This window comes from Corvus brachyrhynchos, unplaced genomic scaffold (assembly GCF_000691975.1).
Source record: "Corvus brachyrhynchos isolate BGI_N302 unplaced genomic scaffold, ASM69197v1 scaffold61, whole genome shotgun sequence".
Classification (NCBI taxonomy): domain Eukaryota; kingdom Metazoa; phylum Chordata; class Aves; order Passeriformes; family Corvidae; genus Corvus; species Corvus brachyrhynchos.
The window spans coordinates 9046177-9069330 of NW_008236478.1; the positions used below are offsets into that span (position 1 = coordinate 9046177).

The window sequence follows — 23154 nt, forward strand, 5'->3', positions numbered from 1 at the left end:
CCAGCGCTGCCAAGCCATGAGCCCTCGTCCTTCTGGGACACACGAGTATCTGCAGGCAGGGCTGGCAGGGCTGTGTGCTGGGGTTAGGGAGGATCCTGTGCTGGGGGTGAGCTGCAGGGTGAGCAGGGTGGGGGGCTCAGGAAAGTGGGATGGGCTCCTCTCCAGCTGCCCCCAGCAGGGCTGTTCTCTTGTGATAAGAGCTGTCTCTCAGCTCAGCTCTGCTGCAGGAAGTTTGTTCCTGTCACCCCATTTCCCACCTCCCTCCCCTCTCCCTGCAGGTTGAGGAGGTCGAAGCCCTGGAATGTGAAGATGAAGAAGGGACACAGGAGCAGGCTGCCTTTGCCACCCTCTTCCTAGCCAGCCCCCAAAGCCTGTGGCAGGACCCTGCAGCAATGTGCTTACACAGAGGGAAGCCTAAGAGAGCTCTGGGGGTTTGGCTGCCTTCTGAGCACAAGCCTGCGGCAGGCTGTTTGCGGACAAACAAACCATCCCCATTATAAATCCCTTATTTATTCCATTTCCCCACCCTTCTGCCAGAGAGTTTGTCCCTGGCACTGTGCAGGGCAGCACAAGCAGCTGATTGAACATCCAGCGATAGAGGGGAAGAGGTGGGAGCCTTGGAGCTGCCCGTGCTTGACACAGGACTCTGCTGGCAAAAATAGCTTCTCTCCACTTTGACAGCTCCTCTGCAAGCACATCTCCCCACAAAGTGGATCCTCTGCGTCCTCTGATGCTCTCTCCTCTTCTCTCCATGCTGAAGAGCAACAAATTAACATTTCCATTCTTTCTCATATGGGCAGCCAGAGAAGAAACCCCAGTGAGGAGAAGGAAAAAGTAGGCAGAAACAAGTGGCTGGGGATGAACCTCTTCAAATGCTAATAAAAGAATACACAGCTTTCAGCAGCCCAAGAGCATCTGGAAATGGCTTAAGGGAAAGGACTGCATGCTTGCATTCAGCCCCTCACACCTGCCTTTGCACAGTACTGATGGGAGCTCATCAGTCCTGCATGGTGAAGTGGCCAAAGCAGCAGCATGTCCCTTCCAGCTTCAGGTTTCAACATCACACACTGAGGATGTTTGACAGAGGGGGAGAGACAGGCAAGCCAGGAGGTTATTTCAGCAAGAAGTCCTCTCTGTGCCACTTCTCCTCCACCTAATTCCCTGCTCTCAGACACACTCAAGACTTCAAGTGTGGTGCCTACCCAGCAGTGCTGATTGGCATGGATGGATATTGCAAGCAAAAGGAAGCTGCCAACAACCAAAAGACAATGATGGAATTTTCTACATATTCAACACTTTCCCTTTCAGAACCTTCATGTCCTGATGGAGCCAAACACCCAGGTGGGCTCCTAGTAAAACCCATTATTTTCAGGAAAGCTGGATGAATTTTGCCTATTCTCTTAATTTTACAGATAGGCAAGTCCCGGATATTTAAAATACAGAATTTGTTCAAGGTGTTCCCAGTTCTTTGTGCTGTCACACACCCCAGCTCTGTTCAGGCCTTACATCCTGAAGTGAAGAAACTCTGGGTAGCATTTCCTGTTAGCAACATGCTTTTAAAGGTCTTTATGTAGTAGCTGCTCAGGTGGCTGTGATATTCCAGGACTCTGGAATTTGCTCTCCAAACTTGTCTAGACTTTCTCAACTTGGGAAGAATCAATCCAGTAAATGAGTTTCCCTAGAACATGTTTTTAAATATCAATTCCAGTGGCAAAATCTGGTGCTGTGACACCACGTCCTGAGCCCACCTCAGATTTAGATAATGTTCACCTTAGTCTCTCTGCTCATGGTCAACATTATTTTTTTCCTTATAAAATGCAGGATCAACCACAGGTTTTGGGGAGCAGCAACATAGAGAGGTGGAAGTAGTATTGCAGCTTTTAATGGGAACAGCTTGCTGAGGAGTCACTGGGTTGAATGAGGGAAGGGAGAATGTTTCTCAGCTGTCAAGTCAGCACTTTGCAACGCCTCTGTTTCTGTGAGCTCTACACAGGCAGGTTCAAACCCTTCCTCCAAGTCAAAGCAGCAGAACCCAAGTGCAGCAGCAGAAGAAGGATGCACAGTGGTGCAAAGCTGACTAGTAAAGTGCCCCACCTCATACCAACATAAAATCCCTAGGGACTGAGGTATCCCCAGGGTAACTCAGCTGATACCAACAGCACTGTTATCACACATGGTGTCTGCCTTGTGACGTTACACAATCCCTGCAAGGTTGTTCACTGTGCCAAACACCACGTCCACCCTTGCAGCAAGAACCAAGAGTTTGTTGCAGGATCTTCCCTGGACTGGTGCTGGACTTTACTGGCACCCTGTGGGGAGGTGGTTCCCAGCCTCCCCCTCATTGCAGTTTAAGGAAAGTCCTTGCAGCAGAGCACAGGGAGAACTTCAGGTGCATGCTGGGTTTGGGAAGCCATTTGCAAGCCAGAATTATTACTTTCCTATTGTTTTCTATTATTATTTCCCCAATTCAACCAGCCAGGGCTGGGTGAAGCTGTTGGTATCATGCAAGCCCACCACAACCAGCATGTTAGTGCTACCCATTTTTTACATTTATCCTTCCCACTTTGTTGTTTGACCCAAGAGATGTCAACAGCCTCAAGGTCAAAGAGAGGAGAGTGCAACAGAAGAGATTTCTTCTGTAGATGACCTTGCACCAAATGTATTCACGTTCTATGGGTCACAGGAAAAACCTCTATCTGGAGAAAAATTGTTCAAAAGGTTCTGTGAGGCTCAAAAGGTGCTGTCTTTCCTTGCCTTACTTCTTTTAGTTGTCCAAACACTATGATATCACTCAGTGTTCCCATGCTCCCGTGGATCAAGGTCTACAGCATTAACACTTCCACACCCAAGTGGGTTGCAGTTGTTTGCTGTCACTCCGGCTCCCAGCACACAGCATCCAGCATCAGGGACCTGGTATAAGCAATTCCCTAAATGTAGTTGCAGTAGTTACCTGAGGTTTTGCTCCTATCTCAGCATAGCCAGAAGTAATCCACACTTTAATCCTCAGCTTGAAGCAACAGGGAAGAAAGAGAAAAATATCCATTTTTGCAGCCAGGAGCACTCTTGCTCCAGCTACAAGCACATATTTTCTCCACTTCTTTCTTTTGAAGCCATTTTTCCACTGGTGCAACATTTGAGCTGACACAGAGAGGACATCTGAGTTTTAGTCTTGATAAAAGTCAAATAAATAAAAAGCAAGAAGAATAAGTTCTGCAGTGTCAAATTCAACTCTCCAAAGGCAAAAGACCAACTCAGATTCCCAGTGCTTCTGGTCTTCCCCCCACTCCTCCCAGTCTCATCTCTGCCTTTGTGAAGCCTCCAGTATTTCAGCCTGTCGCCCAGCAAGGAGCAATTATTGATGGTACATCAGCACTAATGGCCAACCCTAATGGGGGCCTGCAGAAACACAAACTTGTTTCTGCCCCAAACTTTGGCAATTGGAATAGCCAGACAGGGCAGAGGCAAGGGAGCAGAAAGCCCAAGCTGAAGAAGGACAGTGTTGGCAGCAAGCTCAGCTGTGAGCCCATATCTTCCTGGAGTTAGTGGGGTTAGAGTGGAAGTGAAGTGATGCTCCTGGAAGAACTGCCTGGAGTAGAAGGCAGGTCCCAAGGTCTTGGCTTGGCTGCTTTACAGCTGTTAGGGCTGGCTGCAGTTTGGCTGGTTTTAATCTGCAATTTACTCCCTCAATCCAGTCAGGATGGAAGAGAGTAAGGATGTGAAGCAACAGGACTGTGGCACGCTCCCTGCATGCTGCTGGGACTACGGAACGAGAGATGGCCTGGGCCAGGTAGCACTGTCACACTGCTGTCCCTCAAACACAAGTCCTGCCCCTGTTCCCACCAGCTGGAGTCTGGCTGGCTCAGTCTGGCTGGCTCATGTGTGACCTCCAGGATCACAGAGGAGCTGTAGGCTCAGAGGGACAGGGAATGGATCCTCTTTGCCACCTGTCTAAAGAAGCAATGCAGCCTTGACTCTGAGACAGAGTCTGCAGGTGATTTCTCACTTACAGTGACCCAGGTGACTTTTGCTTTGCTATGCATCCACTGATTCCTTAAAGTCTTGTCCTGAGTCCCACTGGCAATCAGAGCAGACCTTGCCACAGGCAGCAGCAGCAGCACAGAGGAAATGCAGCAAATACATACAAAGTCCAGTCCTTTTTATTAGTGTTTCAGGTAGGGGAGAATTGTTGTAAGAATCCTGTACTGAACCCAAGAAATTGCAATTCTCTGCTTCTTATTTCCACCTCTGCAACCTCAGATCAAGTGGCACTTAGAAACCACCAGAACAGGGCTGAAGTTCCTTGCAACCTGCAAAGCTCAACCAAGAAACTCATCTCCAAACACTGGCAACTGCTGCCCCAGCTCTAATGATCCCCTTGGAGGCTCTTCTGCCTCTCAGCTAAGCACAGTAATACTGCATTACATTTATTCAGACCATATGTAATACACACAAGAGCCCATAAAAGCTTAAACAGCACAATAAACATTTGGAAAAGCACAGTGACCAGATTTATAGGTTTGGATACCTGCCAGCATGACCCACCAGAATCAGATCCTTAAGTTTTTGTGTAAGTCCAAGACATACACACAACACAAACACAAATGTGCTGTTATCCTTGGGAAAAAAGATAAACAGCCCCCAAAGCCCATCCCTAGCACTGGAACATGATGGCCTTTCACTGCATCTGATTGGACTTTGTTTAAATCAAAGCCATAAAGAAGGTCTTGGCGAGGAGAAATAAATGTAGCACGACAGAACTTCACCCCAGAGCACACTGTAAAACTGACAAAGAGGGAAAGACAAAAAGATTTAGACACTTAATTTCCACTGAAGGGGAGATGAGCCCTGCTGTAGAAAAGGAGCTGCGCTTTGCCAGATTCCAAGATAGTTTTGTACAAAGTTTCCTCCACAGGGACGATGTGATACCTCCTGTGCCACCTACCAGCAGTTTGAAGGAAGGGGGTGATGGCTCAGCAGAACAGAAGACGTGTGAAATGATGACAGATCCCAGGACGTGCAAAACATTTTGTCCCAAGGAACGGCAAAAACCTTGAGCTTTGAGTACAAATGACTTTGGAGTAGTGGGAGAGCAAGGCACCAGCGGGATGTAGAAGCTCCTCTATTTACCAAGCTTAAGAACGGATGAAAGAGTTCCAGTTTCCTGGCTTCTTGGGCATTTTATGACACTGGGTTTTTTTACCCCTTTTACATTTAATAACATCTATGGCTGAACATAGTATTTTGAATACCTACAGCACCTTCCAGTTCACAAAGGTACTTCACAAGCAGGATTTAGCACAGCTGTGAGCATCCAGTGCTCAAGACAGAAACCAGGAGTCCTGGCACCATGTTTTGCACCCTCGTCCAGGGCAGAACCCCATCCCCAGATTTAAAGCAAAAGGAAAGAGATAAAAGAACAAGCACAAGATACTGCTTTTGAGAAACCTGCCTCATTTGTTATGATAAAGGAGAGCATTATGGATTAGCTGGCAATACAAGGAAGGAGTTGCCCACCTCCCACACATAATTTCCCACAAAATGTTTTTACAAGTTTAAGATGAGCTGCTACATAAAGTTATACAAAACAAAGACTAAAACTTGATGACAGATTTACTTACATAAGGCTCAGGACGTGATGATGCCCTTGCTGTTATAGGACCAGCTCAGAAGCACTGCTCTGCTTTGCTCATTAAACTGCAGAAAAAGGCTGTTTGTGTTTATCTGCTGCTCTGGGAGGTGGGTTGTGCACTGAGAACAAAAGCCACATGCAAGGGCGCATTCTCTCACCCACTGGCACGGGCACACTCAGGGACAGCTTTGCTTAGGACAAGATCTATCTTCAGCACCAGTGGCCACAGAGGACAGAGCAGGGGGGGCTCTGGTCAGAATGCTGCAGGGTACCAGCTGCTGGGAAGACCCTCATTTGGTGACCACAAAATTAGTGAGAAGGCACAGAGTAGTGAAGGGTCCTGTGGGAGGAAAAGATGTGTTGAAGCATGGGCCATGTGGTGTGCGTAAATGGAGTATGTGCCAAGGGAATGTCTTCGTATCTCCTGGGAGGGAGGACAGGCAGTTAAAGGTCTGTGCAAGGTGGCTGTGCTCACGTGACAACTCACACAAGAGGAAGGGATGGGACACACAGGACAGGCAGGGAGAGAACATAGCCAGGGGAAGGGCATTGCACTATTGACACATCCCTCTTCCACCCCCTTGGGAAGGAAAGCTCTGCTCAAGCTCCAAAGTACACGTCTGCCTGAGAGCTTGAACAGCCCCAGCCAAACCTCCTTGCATAAACAAGGGGCTGGGGGTACCTCCAGCACAAGGAAGGGACATAAAGGACGAACAGTGGAGCAGGCAGCTGAAGCAGAGAGCAGAGGACATCAAGGGACACAAAGGGCTGGTCTGGACAAGGACTTGCAGATGGAACAATCTAGCCAAGTGTCACAAGGAGCCAAGCTTGCAGCCCTACACAGAGTGATGATTTCAAACAAAGTGTAGGCTCCTGAGCAATTTATCTTCTACAGCAGACCGTGCTCCCAGTTCTCACAGAGATTTGGTCGAGGAAGAAGAGGGAGACGCAGGTAACCATCAGCCCTCCTCCCTTCCTCCATGCTCACATGATCCTTTCCAGAACTGCCATGGGGCAGCTGGGCACAAATGTGGGCTCTTCTTCCACATCACAGCTACAGCCCACCCTGCTCTCCGTGCTGTCCTGGCATATGGGGAACTGTGGACTGGTTGTTATGTCGCTTCTGCACAGGTATCTGCTGTTCATCTCAGGGGAGGGACTTCAGATCAGGCAATTCACCACAGTTTGGGGATGAAGACAACAGGGTGAGGTCGATCTTGAGCTAAAGGTCCCCCTTCATAGGCTGATGAGCAAGGGATGAATGTGTATATTTTTAGAGGACTGTGAGACCAGTGGTTGAAGCAGAGAATTCAAGGGCATCCTGAAGACTAGTTCCCCTGTAGCCTAGAGCAAACTAGTTCAGCGTTTCTTTATCACATTTTCCTCAAATACGGAATTTTGCAAAAATTGACACGGACGCTGACCCACTTCTGTGGATCCTGGAAGTTGTGTATCAGCAAGTCAGACTGTTGGCATGCTAGCGGTGTTTGCAGAGGCAAATAGCAGAAAGTATGCCAGGAGTCACAACATGAGGCTAAAATCCAGACCTTCTGGCTCCTGTTCTATCCTTGGTGACCTTTCAAAACCACTTTCATACTTTTGCTTCCCTGGTTCTAAAATAAAACCTGTATTTCACAGTCAAGCTGAGAGGGTTCATGTTTGGGCCATACCTCGAGGTGTACACTGAGATAAGTCTATAGAAGGACAGTGCAGTACTATTGCCATTGCTAATACTGCATGACTTACATGATGCTTTCTTTTCAGTATTATTAGGAACAATCCCTGGGAAGATTTTGTTTCACTAAAAAAAGAAATAAGATAGATTATAGACAGCTAGGGACAAAAATAATCCATTCCCATGTGGTTTGTGCTATTTAAAGGGACATAATACCTATTTTTGAAAAGACCAGTTTCAGAAGACAAACAACTGACATCTGTCAACATAAAGAAATTTGGAAAAATAGACTTAATACCATTTCCCAGAAGCTTTAGCTGTGCCTGAGATGACCCAGAGTACAGCAGCAAGCGGGTGGAAGCATGCCCTGTGTGACAGAGCCCAGCAATCTCTTCTGGCAGAATACAAGCAAGGAGTAGTTTTTCTAACCAATTTTTAGAGGAGGATCTTGGTTTCAAGCCAGGAGGTTCAAGGGTGAACAGAGCAGCACAGGACTTGGTGCACAGGGAGAATATTTTGTGCCACGTTCACACATTTCTGTTCACTGTCCTGGCTATGGTCAGGTGGGAAAAAAAAGTGATGCTGTCTGTTCAGCCTGAATTCCAATTCCATATAATGGGCTGAGTTCTCTTCTGCTGAAGTAGCTGGTGGTTGGACAGAAGCCACTGAGCTAACAACATCTGTGCCTCACAATGAACAACAGCTGGAGGCACCAAGAAACTGGCAGAGAGTGGAAATTTGCCCCAGACAGCACGAGATAAAGCAAGAAAGTCTTATTCCTCCTGCATTCCTTCTGCATCCTCCATGGCCATCTGCTGGGGAAAGCTGTCTGCTGGAATCCAGGGGTGCGAGGATGGGCTGAGGTGGGCGTGAGGCTGGAGCTGAAGGATGTGAGCAGACTGAGCAGGGGGACACAGCTGTGGGTACAGGGATTTCACAACATGGAAACCAGGGCAGGATCACTTTTGGTTCTGGCATGTCCTGGCCCTTATGCAACAGCTGTGAAGCATTGATCTCATCCTGGTCTACAACCTGGAGGTAATTTAGAGATGTCCACAAGGTGGAAAATCCCAAGCCACAGACTCTAGAGTTAGTTTGTGTGCAGTTAAATCTTTGTGTTTTGCTCTGGGACCAGCTAAAACTGCAGCAAAAACATTGGTAAAGACAGAAGGACACATTCAATTAGTGCTGGTGCTGCCCATACAGTTCCTGTCACTAACAATCAGTGGGAAATCAGCAAGATGTATCTCAGACACAGCATTCAGAGGGAGATGCTCAGCACATCATTCACTGCTGTCTCATTTGTTCTGAACACTTAAAACAGAATGTTGGGGCAACTACAGAGGGAACAAGGCTGAACATAGAAAAGTAAACTTGCTTTTCTTTGTCTATAATATTAATAGGCATATTATGCAATTTCCTTGGCTTACTGATCCAGCAACTCTAGTTACAAGACAGGATGGGATTTCCTTGAGGTCATTCTCCCAAACTGTGGGATTTGTTATTTTCCTGGCTCACCCACAAACAGAATGGTTTGCTCTTCTGAAATACTAATGTCCAACTGTTGAAAGGCTTTGCCAATCAAAACATTGTGGCCTTACCCCGTTTTAATAATCTAAGGCATCAATCTCCCCTTTAGTATTTGTTTGATGTGTTCTGCACCCTGCTGAAATATCCCCTCCAGACCTCCCTGAGCTCAGGCTCTGATTGAAGAGAGATGCCATGCATCAGGCCTGCAGCTTTCTCTCTGAAATGTTTAGCAGGGGATGGTGGTAAAACGTATTTATTTTCATGTATTGAGGAAAGACCATATATTCCAACCTCTTTTTTTTCCATCACTCAGAGATGGGCCTGAGGCCAAAACGGTGCTGCTAAGCTTGTTTTCTATTTAAAACCTTCATTTTTATTAATAACCCTTTACAGCCTACACACCAGCACTGCGGGAGTTGCATTTCCGTGTTATGTCATCGTGAACCGTTATGTATTTAATTCCTGTACCCACAAACCCATATGGACATCATTAAACACGCACCATACAGTATTAAAACTGTGTTCCATAAAGTGTGATTTAGAAAAAAAAAAGGAGCTATGAAGTGGGGATTTCTTTTTTTTTTCCCCTAAGGTCATGGGAAAATGGAGAAGTAGGGGAGAGAGAAGGTTCAGCAGTGCTGCAGGTTAGCTCACAGCTCTCCACGCCTGCAGATTGAAAACCCAGCCTGCCTTATCCACCATAGAAGATTAATTACCCAGGAACTCCAGGCTGGTGATGATGAATTTCTGTTTGGCGGATCACAGAGACAACTTCTACAAAAATTACAGGTTACAAAACCGCAAAAAACCTTGGTGATTTTATTTCTGCCGAGTTAGGTTTCCATCACTTCTCCTTTTCTCCCTAAGAGTTGCCTTTAGCAAGGCAGAAGAGCAGGCTTCCCCATATTGCTGAGGGTTAGTTATCAGGGCCACTAACACATCTGAGGATGGCACAGGGTTTGCTCCCAGTTTCTGTTCCAGCCCCAGACTGGCTCGTCCTGGCTGTAGTCCATGCAAACAGCTAATCCAGCAACGAGGCAACTTGTGTACCTTCTGTCATCCCTCTGTTATCTCTTATGTGGTATTGGTGATGAAAAGATATGGGGAAGGGAGAAAGTGATAGAAGAAATACATCAGAGAGCAAATAAAACCAGTTAACAGAGTACCAGTGGGACAAATAGAAATAAGTGTAGCAATGCTGGGGGAAACAGCACAGAACGCATTGAGAAGGAAGAAAATAATATCCAAGGGATGTAAAGGTTAATGAAAAAAACCAGAGACAGCTGAAAATGACACAAGAAAAGATATGCCAACATGAGGCAGAGAAGCTGATGCAGTCAAGGATAAAGCAGTCAGGTAAGAAAGCAAAAAGAAAGCAAGAGATAAGAACAAAGCACAATGTAAAAATGTCCTGCAAAAGATTTAGGTACATATGTAGAATAGGAGACAACAAGCAAATTGCCTACAACACACACTAGACACCTTACAGTGACCTAGTCCATTATACCAGAATGAGACTTGCCAAGCCCTCTTTGATGGATGAATTCCCTCTGATCACAGAGCAAGCGCTGGCTGAAGTGAACAGACCACAGTGAAAATGGTATCTGACAGGATTTTACAGCAAGTACACCCAACAAAGGTGCTCTACGCAGCCTTGCGCTTATTGCTTTCTCTCAGAGTGGCTGCATTCCCTTATGGAGACTGTATTGATGCTTCATTGATTTTACAGCTACACAATTAAAAGGTCACCTCAAAGATACACATGAAGGTACATACCTAATTGCTTTCATGCCCTTTTTAGTTTTGTGGATTTTTTTTTTTAATGAAAAGATGGTAAAAATATATGCAGAAAAAGAGCATCCAGGGCACACACAAATTATTTGCTATATCAAACCTCTAAATGATCAGGCCAGTTAAGCCTTTCTGCTGTTTTGTGGCATCTGTGTTTAAGAGTCTCTGAGAGTAGATGTTACCTACCCTCATCCCTTGAAAGCTGGTGACTTATTCCAGTTAAAGCTGTTGTCTTGGCCCCAAAGCCCATGTGCACATACTCCATACCTGCCCATCTCCAGGCAAGAAAGAAGAACCAACATGATTTGCAGAGGGGCTACTGATGAATGAACCTCCTTTGTATCCCAGCCCTCTCCAGCATTTTTCATTCCCATCAAACAAACGTACACATGCATATCCACACAAACAACGCTGGGTGCACGTGTGCTCCCGTTGAATTCAATACAGTTACTGTGTAGAAAACGACCCACGTGCATAAATGTCTGGGGCAGGAGGAGGCTGCTCTCAGGAAGAGGCTGACAGCAAGTTTAATGTTATCTAGCTGCATTACTCTTGAGGTGAAATGTTTTTGACATGTGTCTCTGTTGGGCTGTGTCCTACTTCATTCAAAATCAGGAATTTGCTTCGATGTTTTGAAAATAAAGCCTTAAAAGAAGAAACAGACATGACTGGCAAAACTTTTTCAGGAAACTTGCAAAGGACCACTAAAGCCACAAGCTGTTAAATGGGTTTATTTTTGTCTATTTTGGGTAAGTGCTCTCTTAAACTGATCGTCACATATTCTACTTACACAGTTCCATGGCATGTGAGTATATCTGGAGTGAATGAATCTGAAGTGGAGATAAGACTGGAGATTTTCTGAGCATATATTAGGATAGACAAAATCATGTCAGAAAGCAACATTTGTTTGTTAAAACCCAAAATTCTCTGTTTGCTGATATTAATTCAATCTTCCCTCAAACACTGCTTATCCTGCCAGGGATCAGGACGTATTGGGCAATAAACCAGGGATCAGTAGTTTATATGCCTGTCCACAAAAAAATTAAATATAAACTACTTGTCAGAAATCTGCAAGGACAAAATTTTCTGATTTATGAGGATGTCGAATGATTGAGCCAAGACTGTATTAAAAAAAAAAAAAGCCTTAAGAGAAAGCAGACAAAAAAAGGCAGGAAAAAAGTACTAATTATATAAATCACTGGAGACTGGCCTTCCATAAGAAGAGGGGGAAAGGGACTGCTCTTATGATGCCTATTTCATCCCTTGCCTAACAATCCAAAAGCACGTAACTTTCAAAGAACCGCATTTTTTCACAGGCTGGAAGCACCACAAAGCATCCTTCATCAGCCTGGCCTTTTGGCTGTTCTCCTTCTCCAAATGCAAATGCTACATCTGGAAAAAGCAGTAATCCTCTCTCCTGCCTGAAAGCCTCCTTTTATCTCCGTTCTCCTCAGAACTCCTACTTCTTGCAACTACTCACTCCAACATACTACTTTATTGAAGGGATTCAAGGCTTTCTGCTCATCTGCTGAATAGCTTGCCTCTTACAAAAACCCCAGCTCACCTCTGGAGCTCTCTCACTTGCTAGCACAGGTCACCCTGCCCTCCCTCAGCCAAGCATCTGTAACACAATTCCCTCCTGAACACTCAGATGAGCATGAGCACGATAACAATGAACATTAACAGAAGCTTATTTATCAGGGCTGGCAAGAAAAGCATCTCATTAGCTGGGATGGCCTGTGCAGCTCTGCCATGGGGGCTCCTCCTCCCCCAGGGGATGACACTGATGCATCAGGAGCATTACTGACGCTGTTAAGTGCACGTCCCACAGAGCCCTGCTTTGTGCATTGAGAGGAGACAAACAATAAGAGAGCTTTCCACTGACCTCTCGCTGCAAGAGTTTACAGCTGTTTGCAGCGTTTCTGTAGTACCCTGGCCCTTAGCTTCACTACAGAGATATGTGTGGAGGTGAAGGAACTAAGCCAGACCCAGCAAGATGCCTCAGCATCCAGGTCACCAGCTGCAGGGACTGCAGAGGTTATGTGCAAGCTGAAGAACCTTGCCATTGGGACTACAGAAAGTGCTCAGTTTTCTTACCCATATGCCACCCAAATTTAGGAGCTGTTGCTAAAACGTCCCATCTTGTAGGAAGAAATGTAGAACACTGGCAAGATGTACCGGTTCCCACTACAAGAGTAAAAGCTGCCCCAGTTACTACTCAGTCTGCATACCTTGTTTGCATTTGCTGTTATTTTCAGGGGTTGATGACAGCCTTACACCCCACCTTCTGCTCCTGTGTTCTGAATAGCTGAACTAATTGCCCTCACTTGGGGTGAAAATTCACAGCACCGCTGCCATTGTCACGGTGCTGTGGCAGGGCTTTTTCACAGCAAAACCCTTCCTGCTCCTCTTCTATTTCCCAAATATTCTCAATGCCCTAACCAAGGGTTGCACCAGGGCTTACACTTTGATGCATTCATGAGTCCTTTTTCTGCTTGCCAGATGCTGGCACAGAAGAAAGGGATCATCTACGTGGCTGATGCTCTGCCCACTGGAAGAGTTGAGGAATTATGTAGGCAGGACCAGACACACCACAGGACTGCCAGAGGCAGATCAAGTCCCAACCACACAGAGACCTGGGCACCACTGCAGAAGGGGTCACCTGCAAAGCCGTCTGCCAGATGTCTCTGTACGTGTTTGTTTACTCCACAGCCATCCCACTGCTCAGTAGGGCCGATGAAAACTATTTAGTTTCGGGGATTTGGGACCACATTTCAACAGGAACTGACAGGTTCATTTTTGGTTAAATGTTTTCATGAAAAGAAAGCTCCTTTTACTCAGATTTAGAGGATAATCCACATCTCCACAAAATAGTGCGTTTTGCAATATGATTAATTATGCATCCTCAAGGACTATGCAGCTTCCCTAGCAAGAGAGGATGATGTTGCTGAGGTTCAATCACCAGGAGAAGGACCAGCAATCTATCCAATGGGGAGCAGCAAAGACAGCAGCATTGCTAATTCACTAGTGCACCAGGACAGCTTTAAGCCTCTGATGAGCACTGTCTCTGGCATGAGTCACTCACACTTCACTCATGGCATGCTTGGATGGGAAAGGAAAAGGTTTATCTTTTAGATATGGTGCCCCAGCCATCCCAGCCCTACAGTTTTTGCCATGGTTGACTTCTCATAAAGCAAAATAGACATTTTTTGGTCCCAAACATTCAACGTTTTCTTCTTCTTTTATATTTTCAAGCACTAGCTATCTCAGGTTACTGGTGATTTTTTGTGGTGGTTCCCAAATGAGCCCGAACTGCTCTGATTGTTCAAACCCACAAGACTGTAATTGAAAGCAAATGTAATCAGACATATACAATGTTCTGAAGTTCACCACAGTGCACTGCAGTCAGCATTACTGGAGTGGCTGTTAAAACTCCTTGGAGCTGGGAAGCAAATACAGCTTGCAAGAATCCAGCAAATAACCAGCATTTATTAGATTATACTAAAGTATTGCAAAGCCACAGTCAATCCTCTATTCACTATATATCCAAGGTCTGTTTAAATGAACATCTTCCTGAGCTTAGGCCAATTGTTTTAAGAGATGAACAAGGAAACAAGGAAAGAATTCTACTTTCAACACAGCAAATTCTGCAATCCTTACATCAGCGTCTATCTCAAATAGTCCATTACTGTCAGCAGGGTCATTCCAATCAAACTCTGGCATAACTGGAAAAAGAAAGAGGCCCAAAGGCAAAGGGTATCTTTGAACCCAGACACACAGCTCTAGCTGAAGATAAGCAGTAGCAAATCCCTTCCATAAAATTCCCAAACAAGATGCAAGCATTAAAAGAGGGGATGGTGGTGTGATGGGGGGGGGGGCGGTTAATTGAATTCCCACTGGCTCTTGAGTCTGCACTTAAAAGCAGGTCTAGGGTTATCTGTGAAATTTCAATTAAATCAAAAGCTTTGATAACATGATAAGTCATTCCAGAGTTTGGAGTCAAAACATGTTGTTATTTGATCCTCTGCTTGTGTTTCTGGGAACAGCACGCATGAAAGACAGTCAGCAGCAGACCAGTCAGGAAGATGGAAAGGGTGGAAATGAATCCACCAATAGATCACTATGTCTCCTTCAGCCAGAGCCACTTGAGGTCTGGTATTTTTTTATACATACGGAGTCCTAAAGGCACCCCATTTCTCAAGAGACAGAAGACAGAGCAAAGGAGATCACCTCAGACATGTGTAGCACTCCAGGGGATGGCTCCCTACTGCTACAAAAGTTTTTTCTTTCCAGGCTTGCTATAAACAAGATTTTTACCTGCCATAGCATTGGGAGCTGAATGCAAATCTCTGTGATAGACACAAAACACTGAGCCCTGTGTATGTAATGGAATGGGTTTCTAGCACAAACTCTTTGGTGGCCTGAGGTGAACAGGTTAAGACAGGTACGCCAAAAAATAATAATATGATTCAACCAAGTCAGAACTGAAAGCCAGCTCTCATCTCAACAAAATGCATGAGAGGCAGCAGCTCTCCAGAGAGATGTGACTTGCTTTACCTGTTGTTCAACACCATTTGATTGCTAAGGCTTCCTCCTCTCTCTTCAGAGGCAACTGCTGTATGCAAAGGGCAGTGCCAGAGACTCTCAAAGTCCTGTTTACTGAGGAACTACACCTCTGCTCACCAGAGTTTAGACAGAAATGCTTCACCTTAAATAAATGTGAGATTTCAACTCCACCTGGCCTGTGGTCAACAGCATTAAAATACATTGTACGCAATGCCTTCCCTTGTCACATATAGCACAGCCTGATAAAACGCTATCAAATGTAATGGGATGCCTTACTTTGCCCCTAAACAGCTCAAAATCACACACAGGGTCGCACTAGGCACATGTACATGAGAAAAACACTCCTTTTATATCCAGTGAGGCTACTGATCCTCAACAGTGCTAAAAACAAAGGGACTCTCCAGATAAGCAATGTCAAAATTACACAGCAATAGACAATAGGAAGAGCAGATCACTGAAAAACTCCCATCTGACCCCAGGCACCACTGGGGGATAATTTATCACTCTGGCAGCAACCACCCCATTGAGCATGTCTGTCCCTAGTGCCCTCCTCTTCAGAGTGAAAGAAGATCTTCATTAAGCAATAGTGCGACCGTATTATAGACACAGCAATGACAAGCTGGGCTCTTCTCTGTGATACAATCCTATCTGCAACATAAGCTGCCTATTCTTGCTTTCCAGAGATGTGACACACAGAGGACAAGACAGGCTATACTCAGTTCTGTCATTTAGTGAATAGAAAACTCCACCCCATCTCCTCCTGCCTGGCAGGTGATGAGTCAATGGTGACAGATACCTCAGTGTGCAATTAACCTGCCAGCAGGGGCTCACCAGAGCAAGAAACCCAGATAAGAAGAGGAAGTCCTCATCCCTCTTCCTCTCCTCAGTTCCAGGCTTATCCACAAAGAACATCAGGATCAGACACTTCTCTTCTGTGTGGAGCTAAAGATCTCTTTTCTGTCTATCAGCACGGGCAGTTCAACCCTGTGAGCTGCAAACCAAGCATCACCTGCCTTTAAACAGAGAACTCCAGAAGATGCTGTGGCATTGAGCCAAATCTCTCTAGAAGTGAGTGCTCAAGGATAACTGATGCCCCAAATCCTTCAGAACAAGCTTGATAATCTCTGAATCCAGTTATTTTGGTTCTGATCCAATCCTACCTCATTAGCCCTGGTTTCCCCCACTGCCACAAATTCATAAATTTACCGTTTTGACTTTCTAACTGGTTTTGCATCTAGGAGCACCAGCAGAACAAGCTTTCCTGACAGATTTGGAAGTAATGTTTCTTCCAACATTGAGTGATGATTTTTTAAAACAAATTATTTTTGTAACTGGCCATTTCTAAAACTATATTATGGAAAGGATGGGATTTCCTTACCAGAATCAAATCCTCTTAGCAAATCTTTGAAAGCAAAACTCTGCAATCTGAAACCAAAATTCTGCAGGTAGAGCCAGGAGATGCAAGAGGCCTTTCCAACATCACAAAATAAATCAATCAGACAGTAAGGAACAGATTTCCCAGTGCCCTGCATTAACTACTCAACTTCTCCAGAGGGAAAGAATTTTATGGTTTAAGTTAAACAGTAAGCAAACTGTTACTTTCAAGTCTACAAAACAGGCATTGGCAAATTATCAGCAGTGATTGCTCCTTTAGGATATGAACAAAAATTACTGGACAGAAACAAAGCTCTTGAGCCAACAGGTTTGGCATTTAGTTTTTCTAATGACAACATCTCTGCATTTCAAAACACCTCTCAGTCACTACTCTTCTACAGTGAAAGAAAAAAGAAATTGTTTTGAATTTGTGCTTGTAAACAGTGAACTTTAACTAGCACTGACACTCTCTTGTGTTTCACCCCAGCAAGGCAGTGTCCAGTGCCACTGCTGAAGCTGCAGGGTGTTGGCAGAGCTCTTATCTCATTCTCATACTGATGAATTTCAAGTAAGTCTGTTTATTCTTAATCCATCCTGTGCCCATGACAGCATCCCACTTTTAAACCCTGCAGCCTGCTTATAACCAATCCAGGCAAAGCTATTTCTGTACACTTGGCTGCCAGTGCCGAGTGTCAGTACATTAAACTGTCTTTGCTCCTCTCAGCTCTGTGTCCTTTCACATTCAGGCCTAAAAGCACGAGCTAACCCAAATGTGATACCCAAGGCAAGGGATAAAAGCTCATGCTGTTCCAGCTGCCACTTTTCTGTAGCTATTTTTTGTGGTTGCTGGACCTATTTCATTTAGCATGCTTTCTGTTTTTCCCAGGTTTATTGTTTGATATTTATCTGCATGTAATTTATTTTTTCATTTTCTGAAAGAGTAGCAAAAAAGATTCCAATCTTTTCTCAGGAAGGCTGAGTTATTTTCTGGTATCACCAATGCTGCAGCCAGTAGCAGATTTCATCAATACCCTCCCTTTGATATTCCAGTCCAAATGAGTTTATAAGCTACAAACAAAAGGGAAAGTCCCATGTGAAACTAAAGAAGAGACCGAGTAATGCATCTGTTATTTCCTTTTTTCCATTCCTGCACTGGCTTCATTTATTTAAGATAACAATCTCCAAGCGAGACCTTCCCAGAGATCACGAGCACTGATGAAAGGCAGCACACACAGGGGGATCTACAGCCCCACCTCACAGTGGCCGTGTCCCAGACTGAGCTCCTGCTCTCCAGGTCACAGGGGCACAGCTGGGGACTAGCCACACTTGCCTCCTCTATTCCTGGGCTGCCTGACCTCTCAGCCAAGACTGGGACAGTCCCACCCTGTGAGCAGGATACTGTAAAGCACATCTGAGATCTAAAAGCCGAAGAAACATTTTTCCCACAAATTTAGGTGCTGAGGCCAAATATTACTAGCAATACAGCCCTAAACCAAGCACATTCAGAAAATAATCACAGGTGCTCCACTACACTGAGATACTCAAAGAGCTGTGGTACCTAATTCCCAGTGAAATCAGTGAGAGCTGGGTGACTAAGTAGGAGTAGCCAAGCAAGGCTCTTGGCAATCACAGCCCTAACCCATTATTGCATCCTTAGCTACCTAAATCTTGGTGAAGGTGAATAAATAATTATTTGAGAATATTTTATTTCAGATTTCTGCTGGGGATTTAAATTCAAGGCTGCGGTCAGGCCAGGGCTCACATATTTGATGCCCTTCAGGACAGTGGGTTTTAACTGCCTTATCCTGTCACAATCTTTATTCAGAACTTTTCCCACTCTGTGTTTTATAACATACTTCCCAGGTAAAAAAAATCACACAAAAATAAAACCTCTATCTCTTTTCTGATTTTGCATTTCTTAGGGAAATTAATTTCCATTCTGCATCTCTCAGGTGGAATGAATTTCCCAAATAAAATGCATGCATTGAGCAGTCAAAGTAACGGTGCCAAGTTCAGACTGTAACACCAATTGTCATCAAATGGTGCTGACTGCATTCCTAAATGATGTGGAAGTTATCTGTACTGTAAGTCCTGTAAGAAAGAGCAATCACAAAAAAAGAATGCCAGCTTTCCTCACAGCACATCTGCTCAGAGACTCAGTTGTCCAATGTGCTGGGAAACATAATTCAAAAGCGATGAAGTGTAAGTGAAATATAAGAAATTGAATATAAGGGATGAAATGTAAGCAAAAATATTTTCATAATATCAAACAAATCAGAATGCATACAGATATTTCACACATGAAAAATTTTCCTCCTCTACCCATAGGTAATTGAATTTTTATTACAGGGCAGATCAAAACACATTTGGGGAACAGAAATAACTGTATATAAACACAGTCATGCATATGGATAGAAAAAGTGTATTAGGGAGCTGTGCTTTAGGAGCAATACACTCATAAACCAAAGCAGCTTCCTTAACATGGTCACTCCATTACCCTGGCTATTTCTTTCCAGTATCCTTATCAGGAATTTGTAGTACATGAAGAATAAGGGGAGAATCCAGCTTCCATTTAACACTGGCTGCCTGGCATCAGAGCATCTGAGTGTTACACCAATATTTATTTGATAGATATGATCAGTAAAGCTCATGGCTACAGACCACAATAGAGCATTTCTGTTCTTTAGCAAAGGCACCTTCAGCATTAACTCCATTTTCGGCATCAACCCTCATAATATGTCATTTAAGTCCCCTAGCTTTTCTGGATTTGCATATTGTTTGAAAATTGCTTCATGATTCTTACAGGAAAATTATTCTCAGATAGTGAACACTGCTTTAAATTCAGCTTCTAATATTATTAGTGGTGGTTTAAACAGAAATCTTGTTTGAGCCTGCATGTGTTTCTGTAGGGGTAGTATTGGAGAACTGAATCCTTGGCTCTTGATCTGCTCTTTAGACTGGATCTAGACACAGAAAGAAAAAACAAACTCTCACAAGAGTGGTCTGGCTGTGATATTTTGAACCTTGCTGCAAGAAAAGCCCTAAAACCAGTAGACCATATGCAATGTCTAATTGATTAATCCTACTTTTTGGGTATTTCTGTTATTTCTAGTAAAACAGAATCATTTAAAAAATTGGTTTCTGAGATTTTGTTTGTTGACTGTGAGCCCTGGCCTGACCTCAGCCTTGAATTTAAATCCCCAGCAGAAATCTGAAATTAATCTACCTCTGGTTTAGTTATCAGTAATTATAATTATTAACAGAAGTATCCAGTAAATGAATGGTTTTCAGTGACATGGTGTTTACTTAGAACAATGGATAAATAAAAATGCACTTCCTTCTTACCTTTTCCCATGGCAGTGCAGGATCTGGCCTTTATGTGGGCATGATAAAGGACACAAGCCCAGACACTAAAATGTCACATACTGGAAACATAAGCAGTTGAAAACTGTTCCTCCTGTACCAGGGCCAATGGTTTGAAGCTTGCTTTCCCTGCAAGCTTCCAAGGGAATCCAGGGGGTGGAGCGAGAGCAGCTGAAGCAGCTGCCCCAGGAACACCAACGCTGGAACTCCCAACACTGCCTGGCACATCACTGCTCCCATGGCCTGCCAGCTCCCTTGCAAAAGCCATGCTTTCACCATGTGAAACAGCCTGAGAATGCTCCCAGACCATTCCACACAGGAATTTAGTGTTCTCCTATGGTCTCTCCCATGTCACATGAAGGAAACCTGCTGTTGGGAGCTATCTGGCCTGGAGCTATCTCCATCAGCAGGAGCAGGCTTGGAGAAGACAGTCAGCCAGTACAAATGCTGAGATTTCTTGAGACATCACTCCAGCTCTCCGCCTGTAAGCTGCTGTACCCAGGAGAGATTTAATGGGCTGGAAGAAATACCTTCTGCCTATTGTCACAGGACTCAAAAGCCTGGACCATCACCAAAACAGGAAACAGAAAACCTAAGCTGTGAATCCAACCGAACAAATTGGCCAGATTATTACAGCGTTGGGAAAGCCCAGCCTTTATTACAGCTGGATTGTGTGCTCTCGGCACTGCGGGCAGTTGGAGCATGGCAGCAGTAGGAAATGACTCTGTAGGGAGCAGCCGCTGAGCCAAACACGGCATAACACGGACAGGACCGCACAAAGAAGCAGGGAGGAGGCAAGGGTAGGGCAGATGAAGGGCTGTAAAGAAGAAGCCAGCAACTCTCTTATGAGAGTGCCTAAGGAACTAAGGGAAATTTTGGGTTCTTTCAGGACAATAGGAACAGAAGTGAAGAGCTCAGCTTTGCAGCTGAATTAAGGCAGCACTACACAGATTAGTGCACCACTGCAAGCCATGGCTCAGCAACTAAAGGCATGGATACCTCTCTGCACATCCCAGCTGCAAGGTAAACTAGACATTTTTGTGTCTTCTCCCTTGAAGTTTAAGCTTCCATGTACTTCTGTCTGGAAGCATGTGCTCAGTCACTGACATGCAATAACTCAATGGACTCTCTGGGCTCAACAACCCAAATGCCCATGGGATTAAGGTTACACTCCTGAAAATTCATTAGTTAATTAAACCCTAGGTTAGGCTTTGTCTTATGAGGCCAAGCTGCTGCAGAAAAACTGAGCAGGTCAACATGAAACTGAAGATCACCTTATTGTGCACAGAGAGGAGACATGAAGGCAGCACAAGCAATTCTGTTCTACCATCCCTTGGTGGCTGAGTCACTTGTTTATTGTTCTTTAACCCAGCAAGTTGAATGCCACGTCTATGCTGACAGATCAACACACAAACCACCTCTGTGCTGAAGGCTAAAAGAAGCAGCTGAAGAAATAGATAAAATAATTAGGATAGTCTAGATGCTGCCCCCAGGCTACAGCCCAACTACCTCCAGTGAGATGAATGATGGACCATGAGGTCCAGGGAAGACCGAATTCACAGGGCTTGGGCACTACTGGCTCACTGTTTCTGGAGGGGCTTGGCAGAGTAACAAAACAAGGGAATAAATTTGGATTTCTCTGGAATCGTGCTCCTTCCTGCAGTGCCTGCTGAGGTTCAGAGTCGCCCTGGAGGTGTCCTTCCCCCAGACCCTACACAGTGGTCCAGTGAGCCTCAGATCTCCTCCCTTCCCCCTCGGTTCACAGAAGAAAAACACTAAGATGTTTCTGTTGGCTTTTACATCATCTTTTTGTAGAGACTAATCTTCAGTTTCAACAATACATCTTTTGTGAAGCACTCCCAGCAGAAACCTTAGACACCTTCCCTAAGATCTGTTTGCTTACAGAAGACGAGGTAGGATTTGTTTAAACCCAGCTAGATTAATGTCTTGCAGACATTAGTGAAGTGAGATTTAATCAGGTTATTGCTCTACATTTTCCAGGGAAATAAATCACACTTATTACTAGGTTGGAATAGGATGCAAGGCTTGGGCTGAGAACATCTAGTCTTTTTTGTTTTTCCAGAGGGGAGTGAAGAGATAACTTGAAAATTCCTGCAAGACTGTCAAACAGGCCCTCTACAACTTTGAGTAGGGACAAGGGACACAAGCCATAATGGCTAGTGTATGTCTGGGATGGGCCTGGGTTCCAATCCCCTGCCTTGCAGAGGTGCTGCAGGGTCTGCATCAGTACAGAAAGCAGACAGGAGTTTTAAGCAGACTCATAATGTCCATTTGAGATCCTCCATGTGAACTCTTCCATAACTCTTGGGACCTAACTCCTCTTCTAGGTGTCTGTTTCTGCCTGGCTCATGGGGATGTGTCCTTGCATCACAAATGGGGTGCTGTGGGATCAAGCAACCTTTGCAAACCTACTTGCAGACCCTAAATGGAAACTGTGATAATCAGCAGATCTCAGAGTGTGACAGGCTTATTTTGTTGCAGTGTTTTCTAAATTTGCAATATGTGTTTAACAATGAACAAGCAACTATATTTATTCTCCACAAACATTTTTCTAAATCAAGGCCAGATAGGAAAAAAAAAAAAAGCAGCTCTTCATCCAGACTTTTGATTTAAAACTTCTCTTTCCTTCATTCATGAAACAAAAAAGACTTTGCTCTCAGCGATGCTAGCAGTGTTTTCTTTAGTACACATGCTAATACATCCCCTTGTACAAAACCATGCATGTGCAAGAAACAAAGTCTGGGAAATCAAATTGCAAAGGTTCTCCTCCCTTTTTCACCAGCATGGGAGCAGACAGCTGAAGCCAAATACAAATCTTTCTGATAACTACAGGTTTGCATGTGCTGAAGTGCCCAAACCCCATAAGCTTTGCATCCATTTCCTCTTATCCAGTGGGGCTGTGCAAACACGGGAGAAAGCAAATTACGGTAACAGAGCCTGCAATCAAGTTTCAAATCATGCAACAAAGCAGCACAAAACACAGTGGGACCAAGTCAAAATCCTATTGCAAAGTACAATAAAACATATCCTGTTTGGGATAAAAGAGAAAAGGAAATACCAGGCAAGGCAGCACTGTTGCTTGTAAATACCCTCCTGCCAACACTTTCCCTGGATAAATTAGTCCTATGAACCCTAACTGCATCAGCATGAATCAGCCTGTCTGCTCCAAGGTAAAGGCTACAATCCTGTTTTGTGTTTAATGGGA

General features: G+C 44.7%; 1 protein-coding gene across 1 annotated transcript in view; it reads right to left on the reverse strand.

Annotated features, from left to right (window-relative positions):
• SH3PXD2A (SH3 and PX domains 2A) overlaps positions 1-23154 on the reverse strand; it is a 208667-nt gene that overhangs the window by 117198 nt on the left and 68315 nt on the right. The window lies entirely within an intron of this gene.